Raw genomic sequence first — 16,194 nt, forward strand, 5'->3', positions numbered from 1 at the left:
AAAATCTTCTAGAAAGTATACTGCATTATGGAGTTTCTTCTTCTCCAAGATACTAAACTCCGGTTTGATCATCTTGTCCTTGCCACAAAATAAACCTAACTGGGTGTGAATAGCTAAAGACCCTAGGTCTTCTATTTTGCAATCAATATAATCTGAAATTCCTTCTTCAACTATGACTCCAACCCGAACTTGTGATAAGGCATTATATTTGGACTTCCTCTAAATAAAACTTTTCAACTCAATGCATGTACTAGAACTGGTATGAGATGTGGAAGCCATTGTTGAGTATTTCAAGAACATGAAAAATACCTTTACAATGCGAATTTAGGGCTTCCCGATTCTGCTTCACTCCACTCTTCATCAGTTGCCAAATCACCGCTTTGTGTTCTCCACGACTGCTTGCAAACTGGATTTGAATTTCCTTCAAGATTTATCTTGAAATCTTAGCTCAAATCGCCTTTTCTTTTCTCTGCACTTGAAAACTTTTCTTCGCTTGAAAATAGATAGTGAGAAATGATTTGAAAGATGCCTTTATACATGTCTCTCCACCTACCGCCATTAATGCTCCTCTATTAGGGCATAAACCCTAATTTCTGGTCTTCTACCATTTTTGGTCTTCTACCAAGCGATAGGTATCACATACTAGTTAAGGTCTTTTACCGGTGTAACTGGGGGTTCACAATCATTTCGCCATTTGCCCCCCTAAGCCTCTTTGGAGCTTAGTTTGTCGGTTCAAATATTTCCACACTAGGTGTAGAAACCAGTTCCTCTTCCAACATTGTTGGTTTCTTCCTCCAGGTTTTGTTCATGTCCGTTTGAACTTTTTCTACATCAACTTCTCCTTTATGAGTGATCGATATATCATCAGATATACTCTTTCTACTTCTACAGAATCTTGCAATGTGACCCAGTTTGTTGTAGTGATAGCAAACCAATCCAGGTGCTCTCCAAGGTCCATTGTTCATATTTCCATTCTTCCTTCTGCATGTAGCAGCAGTGTGACCATGTCCATGACAAATCCAATAGTTTTCTCTCCATCTGGTTGCTGGTTGATAACCATTTTTGTCTGACTGATAATTGTAGGCATTAAACTGGTTAGGGTTCCGGTTTACAAAAGATTCCGGACCAACTCCTTGGGTCCTCTGAGGATATCTTCCAGTATTGTTCATGACAGACCTGCATTTAGATGCTCTATCCCCAAACCTGTTGCATGCATAACAATGGCCATTGAACTTACTAGATCTAGGTACATTGTTGATAAAATAAGGAAAATTATTGTAGGCTTTGCTCCTACATACATTGGTAGTGTGTCCTTCTTTAAGACAATTAAAGAAAATAGGTTTGAATTTTTGCTTACCTTTTCCTTTGAGTGGCGGTTGCTTCTTTGATGCTTCAGCATTTGTTCCTGAGGATTCTCCTTCTTCATGTCTAGAGAATAAAAGTCCATTGGTATTCTTTACCGGTCTAGATGACTCAAGCTTTTTCTCTAGCTTGATAGTACTGTAGCGTCCTAAAATTGCGACACTTGCAATTTTGACTGCATTTGGGTCTTCACGATGGTGGCGCAACGTTGAACCTGAATGGAGACCCCAAAGCCTGTTTACGACATCAAAAACTGCATCTTTCTGCACCTTGGCTTGATCCTCCTTGCACCCTGCTGTCCCGGGAGGTGGGACCATGGTGCCTAGCGCCCTGGTCCCTGGCCCTATTTTGGGGCCCGGTCTCTTTTGGGCATCAGGTCTTTAAGTTTGCAATTCGAGAAATAATGTTTCCTGGTCGGCCTAAGGACGTAAAAATCAGTCTATCAGCCCTAATTGACAAGTATATAAACTACATTTCCCCTCCCATTTGAGAAAGGAAAGGAGGAAGAAAATAAGCAAGAACAAGACGTGGAAGCGATATTCAAACATTCAAGCATTCAAGCATTCAAGCATTCCTTCAAGCAATTGAGCATTCTAAGTCTCCATTCAAGGCTAGGTGTTGCATTCAAGACAAGGATTCAACCATTAAAGAGGAGATCACTTACAACATACAAAATACAACATTCATTACACCTTCACATGTAAGAATACAAACATTCTTACAACAAGGTATCAGTACTTGTTTACATTACAAACATTTAAATTTACAACATTCTCATTTCTTGGTTAATTCCAAAACTGGGGTTTGACCTAAAGGCAAACCCAGGCTCATCCCTAACCCCCCAATCGTCCTCTCTTTTCTGTGTGTAGGTTGCAGGTATGCAGCTATAATTGAAGATCTGGAATCCTTGTGCAGAGACGAACAGATCCCCCTTCATTTCGCGGATTTTTCGGAGGACCGTGTGCACGCCGGGCACCATCGTCCCGTCAGCTTTCGCTCAAATTTGTAGAACAACATCGTCTCGACATTTTACTGCTAATTCCAGGTCTGCAGCTTCATCCCATATCCCTATCTCTGTTTATAAGCGAATCTTTCCTACTTTACATGCATTCCTAGTTCAATCTTTCTATCTACATTCTTTACAAAAGAGGGTATCCTTGATGTCACAACCCTTGAAACTCATTTAGAATCCAATCTTGCATTGTGTGGGATTGGATCTTGTGGGTTTCAACCCCTCTTTTGAATGTAAAGTCTCTTCTAAGTGAAAACCATCAACCCTAGTGACTCTCCCTTCTCTCTCCTTAGAGTTGGGGAGGGGAGAACAACTAGGGTTCGATTTTTCCGCTTTACATTTTGGTGAACCCGACGTGAACATCCTCATTCTGATTATTCATGGTTAAATCTAAAAATTTTGCTTTCCTAATTATATTTCCATGTTTGATCTTTCGCAAATTTTAGAGGTTGATTGCATAAAAACCCTAAAAAATTTTTTTTAAGTAATTAAACTTGTGAAATGTTTAATTAATAATGCTTGTTTTAGATCTACCCTTCTATTGCAAATTGTCAATTCATATTTGTGCTTTAATTCTGAAAATTAAGTGGTTAAATGTCAAAACCCTAATTTTTAAGACCTTCTTGATTCAACCTTTGACTGATAATTTCACTAATCAAAACACCTCCAAATCGGCTGTAACTTTGGATTCCGCAATAAAATCACAATATCTTTCATCCCTGAAAATTTGGAAAAAAGTTGCGAGGACCATGTACACCCCGAGCGCCCTCGTCCCCGACATTTTTTCTGAAATTTCGGGAGCTAGATCTTACTGTATTTTTCTGCTAAAATCCAGAATTTTGGCTGATTTTATCAATTTTAACACTTTCAAAATTAAAGTCAAAGTTGGTCTAGAGATTGCTTGGATTGAGGCTTCTAATCATTCAAAAATTGTTGAAATTAAAATTCATATCAAAGTTGTGTTTCTTACAGTCCTAAATCTGAAAAGTGTGTTGGCATTCATTCGAAATTTCAGTGTTTTATTCAAATTTTTGTAGTTTGTGACTTTTGAAATTAAGTGTTTAATTGTAACAACCTTGATTTCCACTTTCAAATTCAAATTTTGCATGAAATCGAGTCAACTTTTAAATTTCAAAACTTGCATTGCTTTTAGTATTCCCTCTAAAATCATAAAATTCAAAATTTCAGTTTCCCTCTCTTTTTCAAGATTCAAAATTTACATTTTTCAACAATCTTGGTAGGGTTCAATTTTGAGATTGCAACTTTAATTTGGCCTATCTACAGATCATAAAATCACTCAATTTTTTCAGATTAGTTTTAAAATCATCATAACTGTCATCCCTGAAAATTTCGAAAAAAGTTGCGAGGACCATGTGCACTCCGTTCGCCACGGTCTCGGACATTTTTTTCGAAATTTCGGGAGATTGTCCTGATTGCATTTAATAGCTTAAATCTAGGAGATTGGCTGATTTTATTGAAATTTGCTACCTCTAAAATTCAAAATCTTCTCTCTCTCTTTAGTGCATGAGTTTTAAAACAATAAGTCCTACTTACACTATTCCCGTTAGACGAAGCCTTAGAATTAAGTCTTTCCAAGGTGTAATTACTGAGGAGATGGAACCTAATTTGAATGGCCTTTTTAACGAGGACATGGGTAATTCCTCTAATCCTCTTAATGATGAAGAAGCTCTCCATGAGGTTTCTATAGAACAACTTTTGAAATTGGATAACCAATTTGATGATTTTCGACAATGGATGTCTCAAGAATACCCCGATAGTGAAGCTCTTTCATTAATTGAGGGTCTAAAACGTATGGTTCAAAGTGATAAGAATGGAATTGATATTTTGTGTGGTATTGCACACATTGTGGATTCGAATGTGATGCCGATGAAAAGTTGTACCGAAACCTTAGGTTATACACAACCTCCTACTCAAGTTAATCATTCTATTCCTTTGACAACTTCTATTGAAAGTTTACCTACTTTTACATCAAACATAATGACTACTTCAATACAAGACATTCCACCTATGATCACCAGTCATGGGGGCAATCCCTCTTCTTCAATCAACCCTCTTCCTTCATTAAATCTGACTTCTTCATTCATTCCTTCAATGAGTGTTCCTATTATATCTCCACAAATAAACATGATGCAAGGGGGCTATTCATTTAACCCTTCCATTCCTCCTTGTAGTGTTCCTCCTTTCCAATAATCTCCTATGACTACTATCATAGTGTCCCACCACCTTACTCTCTACCATCTTTCAATAACATAACACCTCCATCACAATCTAACACGTCTAATATGAACTCTTCAACTGAAGCGACCATTAACAATCTTGCACAAACTATCTCTTCTTTATAGCAACAAATTGCCTCTATGAATCAATCTAAGTTTAGTGTGCCCACATTTGATGTTGCGAGCCCACTTTCTCTTGACATTGTTCAAGCTATCCCCCCTAAACATGTTGAAATTCCGCATTTGGAGCTTTATAATAGTAAGGGTGATCCTTTAACACATGTTAAGACCTTTCAAACAATATGTACTGATTTTGCTTATGACCAAAGGTTGCTTGCAAAACTATTTACTAGAACATTAAGAGATAAAGCCCTACAATGGTATTGCTCGTTGCCTTCTTATTCTATTGCTTCTTTCAAACAACTTGCAAATGCTTTTATTCAACAATTTCAAAACAATATAAGTCCTAAAGTTACTTTGATTGATTTAATGTATTGTAAACAAGGTGTTAAAGAAAAAGTGACTGATTTCATTGGTAGATATAAGCATTTGCATGCTCAAATTTCTTTTCCAGTACCTGACAATGATATTCAAAGAATCTTTATTTCTAATTTACAAAAAGATATTAGAGAAAAACTTCTATTTTCTGAGTTTACTTCTTTCCAACAGTTGTGCGCAACTCTTCACAATTATCAACTGATTGTGAGTCAAATGGAACAAGCAAATCCTATGGCTCCGAGTGATAAGGGTGATAGTAGTCAACAACCATTTGGGAAGTTTAAACCGAACAGAGAGTCCATTAAATTCAATGAAAACATCATCAACAACAATGTGAATGCGGCATCAGGTGTGTCTCCTATTTCTAAGTTTTTCAAGAAAGAAAGAAAGTTTACTCCTTTGAATGAATCATTAAATAGTATTATGAATAAGTTATTGGAAAAAAATGTGCTTACTCTTCCTCCTGTAAAGCAAATAGATCCTGCAAAGATTAATTCACCCTATTTTGATAACAAATCTTTTTGTCAATTTCATCGTCATCCTGGGCATGATACTGAAAAATGTTTTGCTTTAAAGGGTAAAATTCAAGATTTGATTGATAATAATACTATCTCTATTTCTGGTGTGAATGATAAAGGCAATACATCTGTAGCTCCTCCTAACCAAAATCTTAAGATTTTTACTGATCCATTACCTTTTCATACCTCGAATGCGATTGATACTAATGATTCCTCTGTCTCACCTGATGATCTTGTGTCTATGACTCCGAATGTGATTAACTTTGTAGAGCAGCAGAAAATCCCTAAAGAACCTTCCATCACCTTTGATTCTAGTGAAACTATCAGGGCACCTGATGGTCCTTTATATATAGTTGCAAAAGTCAAGAATACACCTTGCCGTGGAGTGCTTATTGATCCTTCTTGTATGGTTAATATCATTACTAAAGAATTTCTTTTTACTTTGCAATTGAATCAAGTTATCTATGATGAAACAAATGTGGTTGTGAAACTATTTGATGCATTTTCTTCTCCTAGAATTGGTTCTATTACATTACCAATTGAGGTCCATAACAAATCCCTTGATGTGGACTTTTCTATTATTCCATCATCCGAACAATTTCGTGTGAAGCTAGGCTATCCTTGGCTATCTTCCATGAACGCTATTGCTTCTCCTATTCACAAGTGTTTGAAATTTCCCCATAATGGTGAAGTTGTTACTGTCAATCATAGTCTCTTTAAACCAGCTGAAAGAACTTCTAGCAATCCTATTGATTACTTTTGGCCTAAACAATTCCAATCTCTTCCTCCGTGAAGTGATCATCATTTCAAATCTTATCAAAAGTGGAAGAAAGATATGATCCTATCTCTAAGTGAACCTAGAACACCCAAACTTGACATTCCTATCATTCTTGAGAAGGAAGTTCTTCCTTTGAAAGATAAAACTAATGTCTTTCCTCAAGAATATTCCCAACCCATTCCTATGAATGTGACTATGCCTATATCTAATAAACTTCCTAAAAGTAGACCTATACCTCCTCATCATAATGGACTTGGTCTCCTTCCTAAACCAAATATTCCTCCCTTATATGGAGCAGTTCCTCCTCCTTCCTCTTATGGAGAGAAGAGACCTTCCTCTTCTCCTATTGTTCAACCTAAGAGACCACAACCTAAACACCCAAGTGAAAAGGATGAGAACATTCCTCCTCCTCAATCTTCTCAACTTCCTACTAAGACTAGACGGAATCGTTCTGCTCGTAAATGCCAACGAAAGCGTCATCTTAGAGCTTAGGCAGCTGCTTCTCAAACTCTACAATCCCCAAAAACAACTTCAGCCAGTATTATTCCATTTTCTCCTCAGCCGACGATTGAGCCGAAATCTCCTAAACATAAGATGCATGACGGTCTTGATCCTGTGCGAGTTAAAGATCCTATTTTTATAAATCTTGATGATGATATAGATGAAAATGTTATTCATGATGAAAATGTTACTCCTATTCATTATGATAGTGAGTATGAATATGTTGATGTTGATAACCATTTATCTAACGAATTTTCTAAAGCACTTATCCTAGCTCCTAGACAAGAACAACGTGGCTTAGAACATGAACATAGCCCTTGTTTGGATCTTGTGATAGCTCCGTCTGCTGTGTTGGATGTTCCTCCTCTAGCGTGTTTCCTACCTTCCCGAAATATTGATCAGCAAGATCGGGGGGTAGATGACGTGTTGGACTAGTTTCATTAGCATAGCAGACTCTCTCCTCCTCTCTTGATCTCTTTTGTTACTTCTTCTATGTGTTATTCTCATTCTTCTATTTGTTGTCCTTAGTGTTGTCTACTTGAGGACGATGCAAAACATTGAGATCTCTTTTGGTCTCTCTCATGTTGACTCAAAAGACACATGTGTTCCCTTCTTCTAGGTGACCTTCCTTGATTGGGGAATGAAGAACAATTATGCATACATACATATGATATACATGAATTATCATACAGCATACTGACCCCGAGGAAAGCGAAGTCACCTTGTGCTTTGTTTTTTGTGTCTATTATCCTTGGGCTTATCTCACACTTGGGGGCTAAATCCTTGTGATAACGTGCTCCTTTCTCATTTCTTATATGTATCACTACCTTAAAGCAATCACCCCCAGTGAGGCGTGTGCGATCGCTTTAACGTAGTGGTGCATACATCCTGTTCATATCTTTTCAAGATACTTGAAAATTTCTTGACAAATTTAGCTTTGCCTTGAAAATTTTTGATATCTTTCTTGCATGACTCACAGTGAGGGAACCTTACTACTGATAGTCATGGTTCTCCCTCATGATCTTCCATTTTACTTTGTCAATTGAAGTCATAAGATCCTTAGTCCACTAGGGGCTTGGTGTATCTTGCCTCCTTGACGTGGTGAAAGTTTTTCAATGTTGTTTCCTTGTACTTTACTGAAAGTATGGGTGTACGCTTATACTCTCACTAAAGTGGGGGCTAAATGTAGCATCCTAAAATTGTGACACTTGCAATTTTGACTGCATTTGGGTCTTCACGATGGCGGCGCAATGTTGAACCTGAATGGAGACCCCAAAACCTGTTTACGACATCAAAAACTGCATCTTTCTGCACCTTGGCTTGATCCTCCTTGCACCCTGCTATCCCAGGAGGTGGGACCATGGAGCCCAGCGTCCTAGTCCTTTAGGACATGGTGCCTAGTGCCCTGGTCCCCCAGGACCATGGCGCCCAGCGCCCTGGTCTCTAGCCCTATTTTGGGCCCAGTCTCTTTTGGGCATCGGGTCTTTAAGTTTGCAATTCAGGAAATAATGTTTCCTGGTCGGCCTAAGGTCGGAAAAATCAGTCTATCAGCCCTAATTGACAAGTATATAAACTACATTTCCCCTCCCATTTGAGAAAGGAAAGAAGGAGGAAGAAAATAAGCAAGAACAAGACGCGGAAGCGATATTCAAACATTCAAGCATTCAAGCATTCAAGCATTCCTTCAAGCAATTGAGCATTCTAAGTCTCCATTCAAGGCTAGGTGTTGCATTCAAGACAAGGATTCAACCATTGAAGAGGAGATCACTTACAACATACAAAATACAACATTCATTACACCTTCGCATGTAAGAATACAAACATTCTTACAACAAGGTATCAGTACTTGTTTACATTACAAACATTTACATTTACAACATTCTCATTTCTTGGTTAATTCCAAAACTAGGGTTTGACCTAAAGGCAAACCCCTCATCCCTAACCCCCCAATCGTCCTCTCTTTTTTGTGTGTAGGTTGCAGGTACGCAGCTATAATTGAAGATCTGGAATCCTTGTGCAGAGACGAACAGATCCCCCTTCGTTTCGCGGATTTTTCAGAGGACCGTGTGCACGTCGGGTGCCATCGTCCCATCAACTTTCGCTCAAATTTGTAGAACAGCACCATCTCGACATTTTACTGCTAATTCCAGGTCCGTAGCTTTATCCCATATCCCTATTTCTGTTTATAAGCGAATCTTTCCTACTTTACATTCATTCCTAGTTCAATCTTTCTATCTACATTCTTTACAAAAGAGGGTATCCTTGATGTCACAACCCTTGAAACTCATTTAGAATCCAATCTTGCATTGTGTGGGATTGGATCTTACGGGTTTCAACCCCTCTTTTGAATGTAAAGTCTCTCCTAAGTGAAAACCATCAACCCTAGTGACTCTCCCTTCTCTCTCCTTGGAGTTGGGGAGGGGAGAACAACTAGGGTTCAATTTTTTGACTTTACAAGTACTTCTACTAAACTTCGCAAGTATTTCCTTTGACCCAGAGAGTTCTTTGGAAATAGCAGTATTTGTCTCCATTAGGCTTGCATTTTTAGAGATGGCTATGTTTAGTTCTCCTTGCATGTCTTCCTTTTCCATCCTGCTCTCATGAAGGTGAGCAGTCAATGCACTAATCTCTTGTTTTAATTTGGATATTTCATGATCTCTATCCTTTACCCGATCTTTAGCTTTCCTCTAGTTCTCAAGCTCTTGACTAAACCGGATGGTCAGTCCTTCCAACTCCTTTCTCGGATTGGAGTTTGATTCATTCAACTTATTTACTTCTACAATCATGGCTTCCATATTTGCTTCATCTTCAGAACTACTTTCAGATAGCTCCATCAGCTTCTCTGCATGTTCTCTCCTTTTTGCTTGAGATACCTTGTATTTGACCATAAGATCATCATAGGCTTGCTCACACTGAGTGAGACATTGAGTAAGTTCCCTCAAGGTGTATTCCTCCATATCTCTTTCCAAGTGGTTAAACTTATAGAAACCTAGCTTTGATACCAATTGATGAATACTAAGAGGGGGGGTGAATTAGTATGCCAAAAATCTTTGTACTTAAACACTTAAACACTTAAACACTCTGAAGATAAACCAGTAAAACAGTCTAACAGATAGACTGGTTATCACACATGCAAACCAAAATGTGAATAAAGCATTCACCCACAAAAGTAATACAACCATAACACAAGATATTTGATGTGGAAACCCAACTGGGAAAAACCACGATGAGATGGAACTCACAAGTCACTATTTGTAGAATAGAAACCAGACCGGTTAAGGTCTTACAATGTTCTTCACCAGAAAAGATACTGTTAGGAATCTCAATCTCTGTTAGGAGATAAGTCCGATTAAAGACTACCTTGTCAGAGGATTTTAGATTCACAGAAGTGAACTACCTTGTTAGAGGATTTTACAAAGGCTTTTGGGCATACCCAGTTAAGGGCTACAGACTTGTCAAAGATGTGAGTAATCAACAAGTGTTTGATCTATCTAATAGCATGAACTACTTGGTTAGATCTAGTATAGCTCACTACTAATGCGTTTTAGCATTACTTTAGTCTTCTCTATCTCTTTCTATTACAACTTGATCTTCTTAGATAAGATCGCTCTTACAACAACTCAACAACCACCTTAAACCCTAGGCTCAACATAAACCCTTTCAGCAACAACAACTACAACAACTCAAAACCCTAGACATGATGTCCTTTTACAGGAATCTGATTTCATGTCGGTCCAATAGGATTACATTACAGTTTCCTAGGTTCAATGAATCTAGACATATTCAGTAACACGACACAAAAAGCACCATCAATGTGTCAGCACCATCAATCAATCGGTGGGTTGGTAACTCATCACAAAATGTCAGTTGGTAACTCATCATAGAGTATTACCGGTTCATACAAAATACCAGTTGCTAGTTTGAAAAAAATGAAGACTGGTAAGAATGTGTTATGCCGCTTTGCTCCTTCGTACCGGTTGAGATCTACGAACCGCTTGAGGTCGATATGCCGCTTCAGACCGGGAAACACATTCTGCAAAATCACCAATAGTCTAAAGACTAGAATACAACATACCCGTTGGAAAAAATACCGGTTGAGTTCTAGCTCATACATATAAAGTCGATCTCTATACAAGTGTGTGTCCATCAATGAGAATCATGACATAAACATCAAAAATACCAACAAAAAGATGAAGTAACACTATGGATTTTTGGAGGCTAAAGTCAAGCAGTTAAGAAGCACCTAGAAAAGATTAAATAAATTGAAGAAGAAAATTATTAACTACTCTTGGCCCAATGATGACATGTTTTAGGGATGGAAAGATAAATATATAGTGCAAGAAGAAGAGGATCAAGAATAATTAACTAATGCTGCAATGTTGTAACAACCTACAAGAAGTTAGGGATGAAGGTTATTTGTAACCTCTTTCAAGAGGGAATTATGGTTGTAACAAACTATTCCTAGGAAATTCTGAAGCTTGTTTGCATCCATATCATTATAAATGGATACCAGGACTATTGAAAACATCATCACAAGAATTTGTAAGGAAATTCTGTCAAAATATATATAGGGTTTTTTGGTTTTTTCAGAAAATACCTCGAGTTATGTATGATTTTTGAAAATGGATAATAATATACAGATCAAATCATTTTGAGCTCATATCTATGTTGTCTTCTTGTGTGCATTTGTTGATTTATTGGTTTCTTTTAAATAATCTAGGGTTATTTGATTGAAATGGGACTGCAAGGCAATCTTACCGACATGTTTTTAGGCTTTTCTCTCTAGGAGAGAAATTAAATATAAGTGAAATCTCTCTGTTAGTAAATCAATAGTTTTTTGCTTGACTTTGATAAATGGTTTTAGCATAAAGGAAAAACTTATATATATGTCAGGCATATATTAGGTTGATGAAGTAGAAGTGATAGGATGTATGTGAATGTCAAGATTCAGAACTCTTATTTATTTTGGGTGACTCTGTAGCCCGGATAAGGCACTGTAGTCACACAAATCTGTCCAGCTTAATTAAATAAATATTCGTTATTTATTTGATTAAAAATCCACTAGCCATCAATTAATTAAATAAATATTTAATTAATTCATCTCCAAACATTCTTCCATTAATTAAATAAATTATTCAATTTATTTTAATTCATTCATTAAATCAAATTCAAATCAATTAAATAAATAAAATCTATTTATTTAATTAAATCCCCCTATTCCTCTTTTAAATAAATTAAATAAAACATTTATTTAAATCATTATCCCCACCCCACTTGCATTTTCCTACAAATGCAACTTGCACACATTTATTGAAATAAATGAATTTTTATTTTAATAAAATCCTATTTTCCCTCACCCACCAAATCCACTTGCAAAATCTAATCCCCTTCTAGATTCTTCTAACCCCTTCCTAATTAGCCTAATCCATCCCCTAATTATTGTCACATTCCTAAGCAAAATGGAGTCACTTCTTAAAGACTCCAAAGTCTTTGAAAAGCATTTAATGCTTTGTGTGTTCAACAAAATAACCCCCAAAGTCTTCCAAGACCACTAATGGCTCTTACATGACCATTTATGGCTCTTACATAACCATTTATGGTTATTTCAAACTTGTCCCCCCAAACATTTATTGTTTTGACCATATTTATCCATTTCACATTTGCACAAAAGTTTATCCATTGGATAAAAGCTTTATTCTTTGAATAAAGAGTTTATTCATTCAACCAACCTTGACTCGAAATCTCAAAGTCATATCAAGCATTTAATGCTTATTCCCTCCCCTCTCAACCTATCTCACATTGACACATGTCATCCTAGGATTGGGTTGAAAGCCCTCACATGGATTTGAAATCATTCAATCCTGACCCTTGTTGAGATTGCTCAATCTCAACCATCCATTGCTCCATTTTTCCTATAAATAGAGCCCATTTCTTCATAATCCAAATCCTGAAAACTTGTATGCATTTAAGCTATAGGCATTTTAAGAGAGAATTTTAGCATGGACAATCTAATATCTTGTTATTTTGGTTAAAATATATCATTTTAGCATCAATAGCATAGTATTAGCTTTTCATTTCATATTTGAAATACAATACTACAATCTCAATCCTCCATAAGCATCCATAGTGCAAAAAGCTACTGAGAGCTACACTATTTTGGAACTTGGAGAGGAGAGGAACAAGGGAGAAAGGAACTAAGAGCATGTTAGGAGATATTTGGAGATGCCTCATCATGTTTGCTTTGATAGTTAAATATGCTTGCATGGTTTTAGTATCTCTCTTGGTATGCCTTTTTAGATTAGTTTTTCATTGACTAACACTAACAGGTTTCGTGTCTTTTGTGTTGTTTATCATTTGCTAACCTTGTGCCATTTAGAAGGGCATCAGGCACTAATATCATTAGTGGAGTTTTTTATATCTTTCTTGGGGTGAAGGATAAAAAATGAACAAATTTTTTCTTTTAAGTTTCAGTATTATTGAGGTGATGAGGTTCACATGTTTCTAACATTGGTTTACTATGGATCTTATATTAAAATTGTGAAAGAATTCACAAGAGGTATACACACCTAAGCTTAGGACAAGCTTAAAGTGTAGAAGGTATTATACAAACCTTGTTATGTTAAAGTTCCCATAGATACTAAGAGGGGGGGGGTGAATCAGTATCTGACCGGTAATGAAGTTTTCTTAAAATTGAATATGCAGAATATAAAGTAATAGTATACCGGTATGCAAGAATTAATGCAAATAACAGAATCAAAAGCATCCACATGAAAAGAACACCATAACACAAGATGTTTAATGAGGAAACTCAGTGTGGGAAAAACCTCAGTGGGATTTGTGACCCACAATATTCACTTACTAGCCAATAAGAGAATATTACTTACAATAGGGGCCTGCACATGCAAGAAGGCCAACTGCCTAGAGCTCACTGCTCAATAAGAAGTCACACTGACTTACAATGAGGATTTACACAAATCCAATATTCTGTACTACTTTACAATAGCATCTTCAATGCCAGATTTAGTACCGGTTCTTGCTCTGTTCTTTACATATACCCTTGACCTACAATTCGCACATTAGGTCTACCTTATAATTTATTTATTGCATTCTATCCATATCCTACAAATGCCTACAATGATCTCTTTTATATACAAGAGTCATTTTACAATTTGCCAAGTCGGCTTACAATGATAAACAAAATATTACATATCAAAAATCCTGTCGGCCTTTGTGTCGGTATACATATTTCCTTCTGTGCCGGTGTACATCTTCTGTGTCGGTGCTGGTGTAGATTGATCTTCTGATGCTGGTGCACTATCTTGCCTGTGTTATACTTTGTCAGTATAATATCTTACTGGTGCCATAGGATTGCAAGGTTGCCTGTATAATGCTTTGTTGGTATAATGTCTTGCCGGTGCCATAGGATTGCAAGGTTGCCATCAATGACAAAATATTCAACCACACACAATGTCTCATTGGAGTGTCCATATGCCAACAATCTCCCCCTTTGGCATTGATGGCAACACTGATGAGAAATTTCAAAAAGATATCCAAAAATGTGTATACCAAAAAAAATGTTACCAAAAAAATATGAGGGCTCCCCCTGAGCATGGGATCCCTGTGTTTTGAATTTTCTCATCTACTACTCCCCCTTTGGCATCAATAACAAAGGTTAGTAGATTTTGTAGTTGTACCAATTCATAACCTCAACCTTGTAGTTGGGTAGTTATTATCTAAAGAATATCTCCTAAAATTAAGTTTATACCATCCATATACTTCTTGCTCTCCTTTATTGCTATCTCAGTTCTGTATACTGTACCGGTGAGATGTTGCAAGTGCTCTGCCTTTGTCTTGCTACCCTGTGTTAGTGCCTCTGAGATTTCCTTACGTAGAGATGCTAAATAGTCCAATCTTGGACTTAGTTTAGATCTCAAAAATTTTGCCTTGTTTATTATTTTCTCTTTTTCTCTTTCTAATTTGAGCAGTTCTTCCTCAAAATTTGTTATCTTTTCCTCAAAAACTGATAGTGTATCGGGTGAGTTAACAAAATTATCAGTGAGTTTATTGATCGCTTCTTGTTCCTTGCTCATCTTTTTGTCTATATCCATGGTCAAAAAGTTTATCTTACAGGTGACTTTGTACAAATTGCACAGTTCTTGTAGAAGTGTGTCAAATTCCCTGTTACACTTCTTTATTCCTTCCTCAAAGAATTTATGTTTCTCTTTTTCTACACTTTCCTTTATAGTTTCTACCTTTGTTTGCTCAAAATTTCCAGAAATATATTTACAAAGTGTATCCAACTAGCCTAAAAAAATTTTGTTGGCTATATTACAATTGGGAGCTATTAATTTCAAAACTGGAATTGAATCAGCTATCACTTTATAGGCTTGTGAGCTATAATCAGTTATTTTCTTGATAGATTCAAGCAATACCTCTATTACATTTGATGGTGTCCCAATAAACTAAGTGTCGATGGAAGGGACCATGCTAGTATTGACCTCTGGTAGGTCTGTTTGTGTCTCCATCTCTTTAAGCATAGTTTTTCTTGCATCATTTCTTACTGGTGGCATCTATTCTAGAGCCTTTAGCTCTGTTGGTTGCTTAGTTTGTGTTCCAGATTCCATCTTTTTCTCTGAATCTGCTACCGGTTGCTCTTTGTTTCCTATTGCTAGTTGCTCTTTGTTATCAGATTTATCTATGGTATCCTTATCAACCACTATGTTGATTATTTGAGTATCAACATTCATAGTATATAGGACTTCAGGATTAGGATTATTATCCTCTATGTCCATTCTCTCAACTGTCGGTTGATCTTCTGCAGTTGTTTTTATCGGTGGAGTATTTAAAGGAGGTGGGGGTAAGTTGTCTCTAATCTTGATACCTAGCAGTCCACCAACTTTACCTTTCCCTTTGTCCTTTTGATATTCTAGAATGGGCTTGGGATTCATATATTCTTCTTGTTTTTCTTTTTCAACCAAGAATATATCCCAACCATCTTCTGTTTCAGTTGAAACTTCAGTAACTCTACCTGCCATTAATGATATTTGTCGGTGTGCAGTGGAAAAGACTGTTCGGATGGCCTGAGCTATCAAATCATCAATTTCCTTAGGTGAGTTGACCGGGTATACTGCAAGTAATTTTTCTATTTTAATTTCCTTATCTAACTCAATTATTCCTTGCCTTCTGGCCTCAAGTCTTTTATATAATTCATCAGGAATTTCATTTAGGACTTGCATCAAAAACTTTTTATACATGTCCATGTGTAGTATAATGTTTTCCTCAACTTGT

This window comes from Cryptomeria japonica, chromosome 1 (genome assembly GCF_030272615.1).
Source record: "Cryptomeria japonica chromosome 1, Sugi_1.0, whole genome shotgun sequence".
NCBI lineage: Eukaryota > Viridiplantae > Streptophyta > Pinopsida > Cupressales > Cupressaceae > Cryptomeria > Cryptomeria japonica.